General features: G+C 40.4%; 1 long non-coding RNA gene across 13 annotated transcripts in view; it reads right to left on the bottom strand.

Moving 5' to 3' along the window:
- Positions 1 to 17200, bottom strand: part of LOC119531164 — a 67297-nt gene extending 50097 nt beyond the window's left edge. For 4 of the 13 annotated variants that reach the window (XR_005216259.1, XR_005216270.1, XR_005216260.1 and 1 more), the window contains exons 1-3: positions 17140 to 17200; positions 16675 to 16880; positions 14541 to 14599 (exon numbers count right to left, since the gene is read on the bottom strand). This is a non-coding gene — a long non-coding RNA (uncharacterized LOC119531164). Of the gene's footprint in view, positions 1 to 14540; positions 14721 to 15804; positions 15981 to 16674; positions 16881 to 17139 lie in introns of all 13 variants that reach the window. The other 9 variants (XR_005216261.1, XR_005216263.1, XR_005216262.1 and 6 more) reach the window with 6 other exon arrangements.
- Positions 17201 to 17543: the final 343 nt, after the last annotated feature.

The following is a 17543-nucleotide window of genomic DNA, read 5'->3' as shown; positions in this document are numbered from 1 at the left end:
TCAGCCTGCACAATTCCCTTTAGCATTTCTTATAGGACTGATCTACTGGTGATGAAGTCCCTCAGCTTTTGATTATCCAGGGATGTTTTCATCTCCCCCTCATTTTTAACCTCCAGGTGTTTGTGAATTTTCTAAGTCTCTGATGGTAACTGACTTCTATTTGTATTCCATTGTGGTCAGAGAATATGTTCTGAATAAATACGATTTTTTTTTTAATTTATTGAGGCTTGTTTTATGTCCCAGCATATGGTCTATTCTGGAGAAAGATCCATGATCACTAGAGAAGAATGTGTGTCCTGGTGATTTGGGATGTAAGGTTCTATATGTTTAATTTCTCCATATCTCTCTCTCCTTTCTTAGTTCCTCTGTCTGTAGGGCTCCCTTTAGTATCTGAAGTAGGGCAGGTCTTTTATTGGCAAACTCTCTCAGCATTTGTTTGTGAAAAATTTAACCTCTCCCTCAAATTTGAAGGAGAGCTTTGCTGGATAAAGTATTCTTGGTTGGAAATTCTTCTCTCTCAGAATTTTAAATATGTCATGCCACTGCCTTCTCACCACCATGGTGGCCGCTGAGTAGTCACTACTTAGTCTTATGTTGTTTCCTTTCTATGTGGTGAATTGCTTTTCTCTTGCTGCTTTCAGAACTTGCTCCTTCTCTTCAGTATTTGACAGTCTGATCAGAATATGTCTTGGAGTGGGTTTATTTGGATTTATTCTATTTGGAGTTTGCTGGGCATTTATGCTTTGTGTATTTATATCATGTAGACGGTTTGGGAAGTTTTCCCCATCAATTTCTTTGACTCTTCTTTCTAGACCTTTACCCTTCTATTCCCCTTCTGGTATACCAATGAGTCTTACATTTGGACATTTTATTTTATCTATCATATCCCTGAGATCCATTTCCATTTTTTTAATTTTTTTCCCCATTCTTTCTTCTGTTCTTTCATTTTCCATTCTGTGGTCCTCGAGGATGCTGAGTCATTATTCAACTTCCTCTAATATTGTATTATGAGTATCCAGAGTCTTTTTAATTTGGCCAACAGTTTATTTCCATAAGACCCTCTATTTTTTTATTTACTCTTACAATTTCTTCTTTATGCTCTTCTAGGGTCTTCTTTATGTCCTTTATATCCTGTGCCATGCTCTTCATGTACTTTATATCCTGTGCCATGCTCTCATTGTTTGTCTTTAGTTCTTTGATTAATTGCACCAACTACTGTGTTTCTTCTGCTCTTTTGATTTGGGTGTTTGGGTTTGGGTTCTCCATATCATCTGGTTTTATCACATGCTTTAAAATTTTCTGTTGTTTTTGGCCTCTTGGCATTTGCTTTACTTGACAGAGCTCTTTCAGGACATGAAAAATACCAATCTCTAATTGGCAGGTCTACAGCTTGGTGGCGTACACTTTCTGTAACCAGCAGATGGCATCCATGAGTCACCTATTCCCCTCAAGTCAGTTCTCCCCAACTTCGTCTTTGTGGTGTGTGGGGATCTGATTCTTGTGGGGTTCAGTTGGTGCACTAAGATTGGGTGTGTTGTTGGTGCTATCCGTCCTGAATGCGGGGCATGTATCTGAGTGGTTAGGGAGGGAGGGCAGCTTTAATAATCAAACCTCCCAGGTGTTCCTAGAGATTTCAGGCTGTTGCAAGAGTTTAAGCCTTCATTCCAGTCTTGCCACAGATTGTCTCTGCCGCTGACCCACAAGTCCTCAATATTGGCGTAGGGTCTCTGGGCTTTCCAAGCGGGTCACCCTTTTCAGCCATGCTCTTCCAGGACCTCTGCTGAGGGAATGTTGTGCTACATCACAAGTGCGCGCCAGCCCTCCAGGAAGGCCTTGGCTGCTGGGCCGTGCAGGGGAGTTCCCAGCCTGCTGTAAAGATGGCTGAATGGGGTGTGTTAATTTCCCCCTTTTTGCACAGCTCCGCCTTCCCAGCTCTGGGACACTTAGCTTTGGGTGCACTAAAGGCCATTGTCCATGGCCGATATTGTGGTGGGTGCACAGCACTGCAGGAAACAGTCCCCATCACACTGGGAACTTTGGCGCAGCTCTGGGCTATGGCTCTGGTGCTGGGCAGGCGTGTCCCCAGCCCGCTGGGAAGACAGCTGCAAGGGGCACGGTTTCTTTCTCCTTTTGGCTCCCCTCTGCTCCCCTGTCCCCAAGACGATCAGCAGCGGGTGTGGAAAGGGCTATCCTCCACGCCAGACACCAAGGTGTTGGCATAGCCTGCTCCTGCCACACTTCACTGCATGGTTCTTGCTGCCATATCTGCAGCCGCTCCCGGTTTTTGTATTTTTTTTTAAAAGAACTAGTCTGTTTCCAAATGCCAACCCACAGTTTCCCCACACCGCAGTGTGGCCACTGGACTTTCAGCCGGCTCACTCACTTGTTTCAGAATGCAGACTCCTGGTTTCACCAAATGCACAGTCCCTGCAGATTTAGCAGATCTCGTCTGGCTGGTGCATCGCTGGAACTGGTGTTCGGGGTCACTTTCTGGCTTTTATCTAGTATTTTTCACGGAGGGTTTTTTTTTTCCCTGTCTCACCTGGCCAACATCTTAGGTTCTCCTGATTGTCTTTTAAAACTTCAACTTCCATGTGAGACCAAGGGAGGAGATTCTTAATTGGTGCAGGATCTATATTTCCTAAACAATTTAATTCATACAGTTTGTTCAAATACCATAACTACATGAAACTTTGAATAGGAAGTGAGACCTAGTGGGTTTGTATAGGTTAGTGTGAAATAGTAACACACTGAAAAGGAGTTTGGGGAGAGAATAAAAATATATATGCACAGACCACCTGAAGAGCTGGGGGAAAATGCAGAAGTGCTGGACTTCCTCACCTGGATTGTTGCTGATGTTCTCACAAACACTGAGGACTGGCAATTTGGTATGCCTGGCCCTCTATCTCAGGATTTGCCCCTATGAAGCTCATTAGTGCAAAGGAGAAGTTAAACCTGCTTATAACTGTGCCTAAGAGTCTCCCCATGAGTACCTCTTTGTTCCTCAGATGTAGCCCTCTCTCTCTAGCTAACCCATCTTGGCAAGCGAATTCACTGCTCTCCCCGCTATGTGGGACCTGACTCCCTGGGGTGTAAATCTATCTGACATTGCAGGATAAGACTCCCGAGGATGAATCTGAACCCTACATTGTGGGACTGAGAATATCGTTTTGATCAAAAGTGGGATGCGAAATGAAAGAAAATAAAGTTTCAGTGGCTGAGAGATTCCAAATGGAGTTGAGAGGTCACTCTAGTGGCCATTCTTACGCACTATATAGATAACCTTTTTTAGGTTTTAATGTATTGGAATAGCCAGAAATAAATATCTGAAACTATCAAACTCCAACCCAGTAGCCTTGACTCTTGAAGATGATTATATAGCAATGTAGCTTATAATGGGTGACGGTGTGTTTGTGAAAGCCTTGTGGATCACATTCCCGTTATCCAGTGTATGGATGGATGAGCAGATAAATGGGGACAAAAACTAAATGAAAATGAGGGTGGGAGTGGGGGGGGATAATTTTGGTGTTCTTTTTTACTTTTATTTTTTATTCTTATTTTTAGTTTTTCTGGTATAAGGAAAATGTTCAAAAAAACAGGTTTGGGCGATGAATGTACAACTATATGATGGTACTGTGAAGAGCTGATTGTACACCATGGATGACTGTATGATATGTGAATATATATCAATAAAACTGAATTTTAAAAAATGACAGTACCAAGTACTTGTGAAGACATGGAATAACTGGAACTCTCATGAACAGCTAATGAGAATGCAAAATCATAAAGCCACTCCAGATAATAGTTGGCAATTTCATTAAAAAATAAATATTCACATACCATATAACTTATCAATTACATCCCTGGGTATTCATCCCACAGAAATGAAAACCTGAACAGAACTTTTCATAGCAGTATTATTTTTAATAGCCAAAAACTGAAACAAAGTGTCCTTCAATAGGTGAATGACTAAACTGACAAAAATTCATACAAGGGAATATGGTGTGGTGATAACAGGAATGAACAATTGATTCAAAGAACAACTTGGATGAATCTCAAAAGCATGATGCTGAATAGAAAAGTTAATATCAACACATCATTTACTTTATGAATCCATTTACATAACATTCTTGAAATGACAAAATTACTGAGATGGAACAGATTTGTAGTTGACAGAGATTAGGAGTGGTGGGAGATCAGATAGGTGTGACTATAAGCGGGTAGCATGAGAAAGATTTCTGTGGTGATAGAACAGTTCCGTATCCTGACTGGGTTGGTGCTTCCACAAATCTACACATGTGATAAAATGGCATAGAACTATTCACACACATTGTACAAATGTTAGTTTTATGGTGGCCATGTGTCCTACTTACATGAGATGTAACCACTTGAGGAAACTTGGATAATTACTGTGAATCTACAATTATTTCAATATAAAATTTTTTTTATAAAAAGTATATGCAGAAAACCCGAGAAACCCTAAAAATGTTTTCTTCAAAAAAAAAAAAACACTGTAACAAATTAAAAAGGCAAGCCAAAGACAGAAAAACTTTGTAAAACATATATGACAAAGGTCTGAACTCTTTCAACTGAAAATTAAGACAATAGAAAAAAAAGCTAAACAAAGAAATGGACTGAAGAGCTGACTGATTTTACTAAAGGTTCATGAATGGCCAAAAGCATGTGAAAGGAAGTTCAACATTGTTAATCATCATGGAATTCAAATTAGAATTCAGTAAGACACAAGTAGAATGGTTGAAAATAATAAGATGTACCAAACACTGGTAACCAAAGGGCAATGACAACTCTCAGACATTGCTAATGGGCATAAAAACAGCACTGCCAGCTTGAAAACATTTTGCAGTTTTTTGTAAAGATACATATACAAAGAGCCAGCAAGCCTACTCCTAGGTATATACACAAGACAAATGAAAAAATATAGGCATTCAGGGCAATAAATTTCCCTCTCAGAACCTCCTTTGCTGCATCTCATAAGTTTTGATCTGTTGTGTTTTCATTGTCATTTGCCTCAAGGTATTTACTAATTCTTCTGTAATTTCTTCCTTTACCCACTGGTTTTCTTAAGAGTGTGTTGTGAGGCGGGGCAAGATGGCAGACTGGTGAGCTGTAAGTTTTAGTTACTCCTCCAGGAAAGTAGGTAAAAAGCCAGGAACTGCGTGGACTGGACACCACAGAGCAATCTGTCTTTGGGCATACTTCATACAACACTCATGAAAACGTGGAACTGCTGAGATCAGCGAAATCTGTAAGTTTTTGCGGCCAGGGGACCCGCGCCCCTCCCTGCCAGGCTCAGTCCCGGGGGAGGAGGGGCTGTCAGCTCCGGGAAGGAGAAGGGAGAACTGCAGTGGCTGCTCTTATCGGAAACTCATTCTACTGATTCAAACTCCAACCATAGATAGACTGAGACCAGACACCAGAGACTCTGAGAGCAGCCAGCCCAGCAGAGAGGAGACAGGCATAGAAAAAAAACAACACGAAAAACTCCAAAATAAAAGCAGAGGATTTTTGGAGTTCTGGTGAACACAGAAAGGGGAAGGGCGGAGCTCAGGCCTTGAGGCGCATATGCAAATCCCGAAGCAAAGCTGATCTCTCTGCCCTGTGGACCTTTCCTTAATGGCCCTGGTTGCTTTGTCTATTAGCATTTCAATAACCCATTAGATCTCTGAGGAGGGCCGTTTTTTTTTTTTTAAAATCCTTTTTTCTTTTTCTAAAACAATTACTCTAAGAAGCCCAATACAGAAAGCTTCAAAGAATTGCAATTTGGGCACGTCAAGTCAAGAGCAGAACTAAGAGAGCTCTGAGACAAAAGGCAATAATCCAGTGGCTGAGAAAATTCACTAAACAACACAACTTCCCAAGAAAAGGGGGGTGTCCGCTCACAGCCACCATCCTGGTGGACAGGAAACACTCCTGCCCATCGCCAGCCCCATAGCCCAGAGCTGCCCCAGACAACCCAGTGTGACAGAAGTGCTTCAAATAACAGGCACACACCACAAAACTGGGCGTGGACATTAGCCTTCCCTGCAACCTCAGCTGATTGTCCCAGAGCTGGGAAGGTGGAGCAGTGTGAATTAACAAAGCCCCATTCAGCCATCATTTGAGCAGACTGGGAGCCTCCCTACACAGCCCAGCAGCCCAGAACTGCCCTGGGGGGATGGCACTCACCTGTGACATAGCACAGTCATCCCTCAACAGAGGACCCGGGGTGCACAGACTGGAAGAGGGGCCCACTTGCAAGTCTCAGGAGCCATACGCCAATACCAAAGACTTGTGGGTCAGTGCCAGAGACAAACTGTGGCAGGACTGAACTGAAGGATTAGACTATTGAAAGCAGCTTTAAAACTCTAGGATCATCAGGGAGATTTGATTGTTAGGGCCACCCCCCCTCCCCGACTGCCCAGAAACACGCCCCACATACAGGGCAGGCAACACCAACTACACACGCAAGCTTGGTACACCAATTGGGCCCCACAAGACTCACTCCCCCACTCACCAAAAAGGCTAAGCAGGGGAGAACTGGCTTGTGGAGAACAGGTGGCTCGTGGACGCCACCTGCTGGTTAGTTAGAGAAAGTGTACTCCACGAAGCTGTAGATCTGATAAATTAGAGATAAGGACTTCAATAGGTCTACAAACCCTAAAAAAACCCTATCAAGTTCAGCAAATGCCACGAGGCCAAAAACAACAGAAAATTATAAAGCATATGAAAAAACCAGACGATATGGATAACCCAAGCCCAAGCACCCAAATCAAAAGAACAGAAGAGACACAGCACCTAGAGCAGCTACTCAAAAAACTAAAGATGAACAATGAGACCATAGTACGGGATATGAAGGAAATCAAGAAGACCCTAGAATAGCATAAAGAAGACATTGCAAGACTAAATAAAAAAATGGATGATCTTATGGAAATTAAAGAAACTGTTGACCAAATTAAAAAGATTCTGGACACTCATAGTACAAGACTAGAGGAAGTTGAACAACGAATCAGTGACCTGGAAGATGACAGAATGGAAAATGAAAGCATAAAAGAAAGAATGGAGAAAAAAATTGAAAAACTCGAGATGGACCTCAGGGATATGATAGATAATATGAAACGTCCGAATATAAGACTCATTGGTGTCCCAGAAGGGGAAGAAAAGGGTAAAGGTCTAGGAAGAGTATTCAAAGAAATTGTTGGGGAAAACTTCCCAAATCTTCTAAACAACATAAATACACAAATCATAAATGCTCAGCGAACTCCAAATAGAATAAATCCAAAAAAACCCACTCCGAGACATATACTGATCACACTGTCAAACATAGAAGAGAAGGAGCATGTTCTGAAAGCAGCAAGAGAAAAGCAATTCACCACATACAAAGGAAACAGCATAAGACTAAGTAGTGACTACTCAGCAGCCACCATGGAGGCAAGAAGGCAGTGGCACGATATATTTAAAATTCTGAGTGAGAGGAATTTCCAGCCAAGAATACTTTATCCAGCAAAGCTCTCCTTCAAATTTGAGGGAGAGCTTAAATTTTTCACAGACAAACAAATGCTGAGAGAATTTGCTAACAAGAGACCTGCCCTACTGGAGATACTCAAGGGAGCCCTACAGACAGAGAAACAAAGACAGGACAGAGAGACTTGGAGAAAGGTTCAGTACTAAAGAGATTCGGTATGGGTACAATAAAGGATATTAATAGAGAGAGGGAAAAATATGGCAAACATAATCCAAAGGATAAGATGGCCGATTCAAGAAATGCCTTCACGGTTTTAACGTTGAATGTAAATGGATTAAACTCCCCAATTAAAAGATATAGATTCGCAGAATGGATCAAAAAAAATGAACCATCAATATGTTGCATACAAGAGACTCATCTTAGACACAGGGACACAAAGAAACTGAAAGTGAAAGGATGGAAAAAAATATTTCATGCAAGCTACAGCCAAAAGAAAGCAGGTGTAGCAATATTAATCTCAGATAAAATAGACTTCAAATGCAGGGATGTTTTGAGAGACAAAGAAGGCCACTACATACTAATAAAAGGGGCAATTCAGCAAGAAGAAATAACAATCGTAAATGTCTATGCACCCAATCAAGGTGCCACAAAATACATGAGAGAAACACTGGCAAAACTAAAGGAAGCAATTGATGTTTCCACAATAATTGTGGGAGACTTCAACACATCACTCTCTCCTATAGATAGATCAACCAGACAGAAGACCAATAAGGAAATTGAAAACCTAAACAATCTGATAAATTAACTAGATTTAACAGACATATACAGGACATTACATCCCAAATCACCAAGATACACATACTTTTCTAGTGCTCACAGAACTTTCTCCAGAACAGATCATATGCTGGGACATAAAACAAGCCTCAATAAATTTAAAAAGATTGAAATTATTCAAAGCACATTCTCTGACCACAATGGAATACAATTAGAAGTCAATAACCATCAGAGACTTAGAAAATTCACAAATACCTGGAGGTTAAACAACACACTCCTAAACAATCAGTGGGTTAAAGAAGAAATAGCAAGAGAAATTGCTAAATATATAGAGACGAATGAAAATGAGAACACAACATACCAAAACCTATGGGATGCAGCAAAAGCAGTGCTAAGGGGGAAATTTATAGCACTAGACGCATATATTAAAAAGGAAGAAAGAGCCAAAATCAAAGAACTAATGGATCAACTGAAGAAGCTAGAAAATGAACAGCAAACCAATCCTAAACCAAGTAGAAGAAAAGAAATAACAAGGATTAAGGCAGAAATAAATGACATAGAGAACAAAAAAACAATAGAGAGGATAAATATCACCAAAAGTTGGTTCTTTGAGAAGATCAACAAGATTGACAAGCCCCTAGCTAGACTGACAAAATCAAAAAGAGAGAAGACCCATATAAACAAAATAATGAATGAAAAAGGTAACATAACTGCAGAGCCTGAAGAAATTAAAAAAATTATAAGAGGATATTATGAACAACTGTATGGCAACAAACTGGATAATGTAGAAGAAATGGACAATTTCCTGGAAACATATGAACAACCTAGACTGACCAGAGAAGAAATAGAAGACCTCAACCAACCAATCACAAGCAAAGAGATCCAATCAGTCTTCAAAAATCTTCCCACAAATAAATGCCCAGGGCCAGATGGCTTCACAGGAGAATTCTACCAAACTTTCCAGAAAGAACTGACACCAATCTTACTCAAACTCTTTCAAAACATTGAAAAAAATGGAACACTACCTAACTCATTTTATGAAGCTAACATCAATCTAATACCAAAACCAGGCAAAGATGCTACAAAAAAGGAAAACTACCGGCCAATCTCCCTAATGAATATAGATGCAAAAATCCTCAACAAAATACTTGCAAATCGAATCCAAAGACACATTAAAAAAATCATACACCATGACCAAGTGGGGTTCATTCCAGGCATGCAAGGATGGTTCAACATCAGAAAAACAATCAATGTATTACAACACATTAAAAACTCGAAAGGGAAAAATCAATTGATCATCTCAATAGATGCTGAAAAAGCATTTGACAAAATCCAACATCCCTTTTTGATAAAAACACTTCAAAAGGTAGGAATTGAAGGAAACTTCCTCAACATGATAAAGAGCATATATGAAAAAACCCACAGCCAGCATAGTACTCAATGGTGAGAGACTGAAAGCCTTCCCTCTAAGATCAGGAACAAGACAAGGATGCCCGCTGTCACCACTGTTATTCAACATTGTGCTGGAAGTGCTAGCCAGGGCAATCCGGCAAGACAAAGAAATAAAAGGCATCCAAATTGGAAAAGAAGAAGTAAAACTGTCATTGTTTGCAGATGATATGATCTTATATCTAGAAAACCCTGAGAAATCAACGATACACCTACTAGAGCTAATAAACAAATTTAGCAAAGTAGCGGGATACAAGATTAATGCACATAAGTCAGTAATGTTTCTATATGCTAGAAATGAACAAACTGAAGAGACACTCAAGAAAAAGATACCATTTTCAATAGCAACTAAAAAAATCAAGTACCTAGGAATAAACTTAACCAAAGATGTAAAAGACCTATACAAAGAAAACTACATAACTCTACTAAAAGAAATAGAAGGGGACCTTAAAAGATGGAAAAATATTCCATGTTCATGGATAGGAAGGCTAAATGTCATTAAGATGTCAATTCTACCCAAACTCATCTACAGATTCAATGCAATCCCAATCAAAATTCCAACAACCTACTTTGCAGACTTGGAAAAGCTAGTTATCAAATTTATTTGGAAAGGGAAGATGCCTCGAATTGCTAAAGACACTCTAAAAAAGAAAAACCAAGTGGGAGGACTTACACTCCCTGACTTTGAAGCTTATTATAAAGCCACAGTTGCCAAAACAGCATGGTACTGGCACAAAGATAGACATATAGATCAATGGAATCGAATTGAGAATTCAGAGATAGACCCTCAGATCTATGGCCGACTGATCTTTGATAAGGCCCCCAAAGTCACCGAACTGAGCCATAATGGTCTTTTCAACAAATGGGGCTGGGAGAGTTGGATATCCATATCCAAAAGAATGAAAGAGGACCCCTACCTCACCCCCTACACAAAAATTAACTCAAAATGGACCAAAGATCTCAATATAAAAGAAAGTACCATAAAACTCCTAGAAGATAATGTAGGAAAACATCTTCAAGACCTTGTATTACGAGGCCACTTCCTAGACTTTACACCCAAAGCACAAGCAACAAAAGAGAAAATAGATAAATGGGAACTCCTCAAGCTTAGAAGTTTCTGCACCTCAAAGGAATTTCTCAAAAAGGTAAAGAGGCAGCCAACTCAATGGGAAAAAATTTTTGGAAACCATGTATCTGACAAAAGACTGATATCTTGCATATACAAAGAAATCCTACAACTCAATGACAATAGTACAGACAGCCCAATTATAAAATGGGCAAAAGATATGAAAAGACAGTTCTCTGAAGAGGAAATACAAATGGCCAAGAAACACATGAAAAAATGTTCAGCTTCACTAGCTATTAGAGAGATGCAAATTAAGACCACAATGAGATACCATCTAACACCGGTTAGAATGGCTGCCATTAAACAAACAGGAAACTACAAATGCTGGAGGGGATGTGGAGAAATTGGAACTCTTATTCATTGTTGGTGGGACTGTATAATGGTTCAGCCACTCTGGAAGTCAGTCTGGCAGTTCCTTAGAAAACTAGATATAGAGCTACCATTCGATCCAGCGATTGCACTTCTCGGTATATACCCGGAAGATCGGAAAGCAGTGACACGAACAGATATCTGCACGCCAATGTTCATAGCAGCATTATTCACAATTGCCAAGAGATGGAAACAACCCAAATGTCCTTCAACAGATTAGTGGATAAATAAAATGTGGTATATACACACGATGGAATACTACGCGGCAGTAAGAAGGAACGATCTGGTGAAACATATGACAACATGGATGAACCTTGAAGACATAATGCTGAGCGAAATAAGCCAGGCACAAAAAGAGAAATATTATATGCTACCACTAATGTGAACTTTGAAAAATGTAAAACAAATGGTTTATAATGTAGAATGTAGGGGAACTAGCAGTAGAGAGCAATTAAGGAAGGGGGAACAATAATCCAAGAAGAACAGATAAGCTATTTAACGTTCTGGGGATGCCCAGAAATGACTATGGTCTGTTAATTTCTGATGGATGTAGTAGGAACAAGTTCACTGAAATGTTGCTATATTATGTAACTTTCTTGGGGTAAAGTAGGAACATGTTGGAAGTTAAGCAGTTATCTTAGGTTAGTTGTCTTTTTCTTACTCCCTTGCTATGGTCTCTTTGAAATGTTCTTTTATTGTATGTTTGTTTTCTTTTTAACTTTTTTTTTTCATACAGTTGATTTGAAAAAAGAAGGGAAAGTTAAAAAAAAAAAAAAAAATAAAAAATACAAACAAGGAAAAAAAAAAAAAAAAAGATGTAGTGCCCCCTTGAGGAGCCTGTGGAGAATGCCGGGGTATTCGCCTACCCCACCTCCATGGTTGCTAACATGACCACAGACATAGGGGACTGGTGGTTTGATGGGTTGAGCCCTCTACCATAAGTTTTACCCTTGGGAAGACGGTTGCTGCAAAGGAGAGGCTAGGCCTCCCTGTATTTGTGCCTAAGAGTCTCCTCCTGAATGCCTCTTTGTTGCTCAGATGTGGCCCTCTCTCTCTGGCTAAGCCAACTTGTAAGGTGAAATCACTGCCCTCCCCCTTACGTGGGATCAGACACCCAGGGAAGTGAATCTCCCTGGCAACGTGGAATATGACTCCCGGGGAGGAATGTAGACCCGGCATCGTGGGATGGAGAACATCTTCTTGACCAAAAGGGGGATGTGAAAGGAAATGAAATAAGCTTCAGTGGCAGAGAGATTCCAAAACGAGCCGAGAGATCACTCTGGTGGGCACTCTTACGCTCACTTTAGACAACCTTTTTTAGGTTCTAAAGAATTGGGGTAGCTGGTGGTGGATACCTGAAACTATTAAACTACAACCCAGAACCCATGAATCTCGAAGACAGTTGTATAAAAATGTAGCTTATGAGGGGTGACAGTGGGATTGGGAATGCCATAAGGACCAAACTCCACTTTGTCTAGTTTATGGATGGATGTGTAGAAAAGTAGGGGAAGCAAACAAACAGACAAAGGTACCTAGTGTTCTTTTTTACTTCAATTGCTCTTTTTCACTGTAATTATTATTCTTGTTATTTTTGTGTGTGTGCTAATGAAGGTGTCAGGGATTGATTTAGGTGATGAATGTACAACTATGTAATGGTACTGTAAACAATCGAAAGTACAATTTGTTTTGTATGACTGCGTGGTATGTGAATATATCTCAATAAAATGATGATTAAAAAAAAAAAAAAAAAAAAAAAAGATGGAACAGAGAGGGCCTGGAAGGCAGAAGCAATGGCTTCAGGGCAGGGGGGAGCAGATAAGGAGCAGGAGGGCCAATGTGGTCAGAGCAGAGAGAGGGGAGAACGCCATCAGAAGGGCAGGGAGGTGGAGAGGGACCAGCTCCTAGGATCTTGAAGGTTGTGATTCAAAGAGCCATGTAAGATGTACAACTATGTAATGGTACTGTGAACAATCGAAAGTACGATTTGTTTTGTATGACTGCGTGGTATATGAATATATCTCAATGAAATGAAGATTAAAAAAAAAAAAACAAAAAACAAAAAAAAGACATAATGCTGAGCAAAATAAGCCAGGCACAAAGAGAGAGATATTGTATGTTACCACTAATGTGAATTCTGTGAAAAATGTACAATGTTTTATACTGTAGAATGTAGGGGACCTAGAGATACCAATTAGTGGAGGGGGAATGATAATCTAATAAGAACAGATAAACTATGGAGGGTAATCTCAATGTTATGGGAATGCTCAGGAATGATTATGGTTTGTAAACTTTCTTGGATATAGTAAGATCATGTTGGAAGCAATAGAGTTATTTTAGGTTTTTTTTTTCTCTTATTCCTTTGTTTTCTTAGGGGTTGTTAATTTTCTTGGGGTATGGTAGGAACATGTTGGAAGCAATGTAGTTATTTTAGATTATTTGTTTTTCTTACTCCCCTGTTTGGACATGGTTTATTAATTTTCTTGGGGTATGGTAGGAACATATTGGAAGCAAAGTAGTTATTTTAGGTTATTTGTTTTCCTTAATCCATTGCTTTGTTTGAAATGTTGTGGGGTTTTTTTGGTTGTTGTTTGCCTGTTTGTTTTTAATTTTTTGATAAACAAAGTTAAAACATTGAAAAAAAAATCAGTAGAAAAATGGGAGTAAAAACTAAATGATAAATAGGGTGGGATGGGGGGATGGTTTGGGTATTCTCTTTTCACTTTTATTTTTTATTCTTATTCTGATTCTTTCTGATGTAAGGAAAATGTTCAGAAATAGATTGTGGTGATGAACACATAACTATATGATCATACTGTGAACAGTTGGTTGTATACCATGTATGACTGTATGGTTTGTGAATATATTTCAATAAAACTGAATTTAAAAAAAAAAAAAAATAAAAAATAAAACACAGGAAAAAAAAAAAAAAAAAAAAACAAACCAAAACAAACACCCTTAGGAATATAATTAAGAAACACTCAACACAGTTATTAGCAAGCAGGGTATACATGGGAATTTAAGAATACATTAACATTAGAAAACAGATTATGCTATTCACAATTTTTATAGATTAAAGAAATTATGCCTTTTTTCAATAGATACCAAAAAGTACTTAATATACTTTTTAATGAAAATTCATGACTAACATGCCACCTTAACAAACTGGTAACTGCAGGGAAGCTACCTGTGCTGACATAGGTTAGCTACCAAAAGATGACAGCAAATATCAAGTTAATGACGCAATCTTCCCTCAAGTTCGACATAATTTATTTCTAGTTCTTCTTTTCCAATTAATGTATGGACCCTTATAAAACTCATAAATCATTACACTGCAAAGTGGTTAATGAATAAACAGCTCACCTGCGATTTTTTCATTTTCTACAGCTCCTGGGAGAATGTGAAGAATGGTGACGATTCAGCTGAGGGGACAGGAAAAGGTCATGAGATCTGGCCTGCCTTCCAGGTCCCAGATTTACCTCCCTCAGATCTCAGCACTCCAGCTGGGGAGCAGTCTCCCTAAGGGAAGAGGGCCCTTTGGGCCTTGAAAAGGCATGAGAAGGACAATGTTGAGGTGATAGTATCTGTCCACGTGCAACTCTGAAATGAGTATCAGGGCTTAAACCTGCAGTTTTTCACTGGATGAAAAAAAACTAAGAAATAAAAACAAAAGAGGATTAGTTCAATTACAGAACACCGAAGAATAAGCTACTATTCTTTCATTAAAAGTAACTTAGCAGAATCTACACACACACACACATACACACACGAGTGCATGTATAACCGGCGAAATTGGACCAAGCTGCACTTTACTGATTTTGATATTGTACTATACTTGTACAAGATGTTAACATAAGATTAGGCTGGATGAAGGGTGCACAAACCTCCCTGTACATTTCTTAACACCTTCCAGCACGTCTGCAATTATTTCAAAATAAAAATGTTTTTTTAAAACCCTGATAGTGACATTTTTGAAAGCTAAATATTGTGTTTTATATGTAGGACATAATAAGTTTATTTTGTGTATTTAAAAAAAGTAACTTAGCAGAAAAAACACTCGTGGTACATCATTTATCTATTTTCCCAGTAATACTGCTTATACCTTGACATATAAAATCCACATAAAGCACATTAAAAGAAATGGGGATTTATGGCACGAATTTTTAATTATTTGTTTAAACCACAATACAGTTTCTCAAAAGGCTCTTGTAATAAGATGCTTCTGGTGCCTTATCCATGAAAGTTAATTTTACTGTTTTTTCCTCCCGGCTCTGCCATGAACAAACTGGATGTCCCTGGACAAGTTACTGAAAGCCATCAGGCCCAATGTCTTAAAGCTTTCAAGAGTAAGAAAGATATCCATGGAAACCTTTTGTGAAATATCATGCTACGATTCTACAATGTTAGAATCATGTCAGGAGTGTCACAACTGGTAACGGACATGAATCACAGCAGCTCGTAATTTGAATAGTGTGGTAAATGAAAGCATAGGACCCTTTTAGAGATGCATGGAGACAGAATATCCTCACTTCCAGAGGCCATCCCTTATCTCCAGACCACACCCATACAGGCTCTCCTGTGAAGTGGCCCTTGCTGAGCAGCCTGCCTCTAGGCTTCCTCAGCTCACCTTGCCCTTCTCAAAGCTGGTCCAAACCCTCCACTGTCTGACAGCCTGTGGTGGCTTCTGGAGGTGGTGACATCACAGAGTTTCCTTCATTCTGGGTAGGCAGATCAAGAACTGCTTTTGGCTGAGCAAATCAGGATCTGCTTATTTCTGGGCAATTCAGTCTCTCCTCTGAAGCTCTGGTGAGAGGTGAAAAGTCAGAGACTCATTTCCTTCCAGGTAAGATTCCAGTTCCCAGGCCTCCTGCTTCCAACCTCACTAGTGCTGCTTTTTCCCAAGAGATTGGGGCCCTGGACCTGGGAAGCAAATTCATTTGAGGACAAAAAACCTGACTCTTGGAACTCACTGTAATATCAGACTTAAAACACAGACAGCCTGCAAGTCTAGGAACATTCCTACCCAAGGGATATAAGGAGACACTAGAAACCCCAGAATGCATTTGCTCCGTGGTAGGATGCCCTTCGCATTCACTTCACACAATATCACCACAGATTTTGGGACAGGCCATTCAATTAAGTGCTGTGATGGCTACAGTACTGTATTTTAGGCAGCTGTGATAGTGGAAATAGCCTCAGATTGGGGGTAAAGCATACCTGCCTTTAAATCCAAGCTTCCCCACCAGCTAGCTTGTGACCTGACCACATCACCCCACCAACTTGAACCACAGTTTTTTACTTTTAGTGTGTATGGTTATACCGATATCATAAAGTAGCTGTGAGATTTACAGAAACCACTAAATGTAAAGAACAAAGTGTCTTCTAAATATAAAAGCAGTTATCACTTACTCAGTGCTTTGTACTTGGTATTTGTATAATTACGGTGAAACTTAACTAACTTTCAACACAATGTCCTGAAGCAGTCATTATTACTGACCTCTTTTCGTATGAATGAACTGACCCTTCCTCAAGTTCCTTATCTCGCCCCTGGTTTCTGGTGACAGCGCTGAAATTCACTCAGGCCTTTCTCTCCCCAGAGTCCGCAGACCCATGGCCGGCTCTTCCCGCTCACAAAGTTATAACATTATAAACACACACGGACCTCCAGTCTTCGGGGCCGACTTCTTCCCGGTCGAGCTACACCTGGGAGGGACAGAAGGTGCCCGCAACTCCGCTGTTACCAAGCACCTTCCCCTCAGGAGGCCTCAGCACCCCCGGCGCCCCGAGAGCGCGCGGAGCTGGGCATTCGCCCCCGTTGGCCTCTCTGGGGCGGACGGCCCGGCCGGACGAGCGCACCGGCTCCAAGCAGCGGGGTCACTCCCATGGACTCCCTGTCCCGCTCCCCGGAACCAAGCCCTCCTTTCCCGGCGACTCCCCACGGCTCTCACCCCGGGTACTTTACCTTCAAACAAGCGAAGACGCCAGAGGTCTCACGAAGCTGCCCGGGAAGTCCCAAACGGCTCCTGGAGGAGGCGGGGCTCCAGGTGCGCGTGCGCAGACGAAGCCCAACCGTTTGTTCCCAGAGTGCTGCGCGGGTAGCGAGTACGTGTCCCGTCCAGGTTTCCACAAACCTCCTTTTTCTACTAATGTTTAGCATGTTTCTGTGTAAGAGTCAACAGAATTAAATCTCCACATTGACACCTTTAAGTGTTGTTTATTCTCAGAAAGAGCTTCAAAAAACTGACTCTTGTGATAGGCATTTGCTTCTGGGTGAACATTAAAGGCCACCAACTTTTATTGAAAGATTTTTGGTGTCGGTTCCTGCATCCTTCCAAATGATACCCTCTAATAAAATGCTTCAAACTT

Source organism: Choloepus didactylus, chromosome 4, assembly GCF_015220235.1.
Source record: "Choloepus didactylus isolate mChoDid1 chromosome 4, mChoDid1.pri, whole genome shotgun sequence".
Lineage (NCBI taxonomy): Eukaryota > Metazoa > Chordata > Mammalia > Pilosa > Megalonychidae > Choloepus > Choloepus didactylus.
Note: the sequence above shows the minus strand (reverse complement) of the source record. Positions and strands in the feature narration are given on the sequence as shown.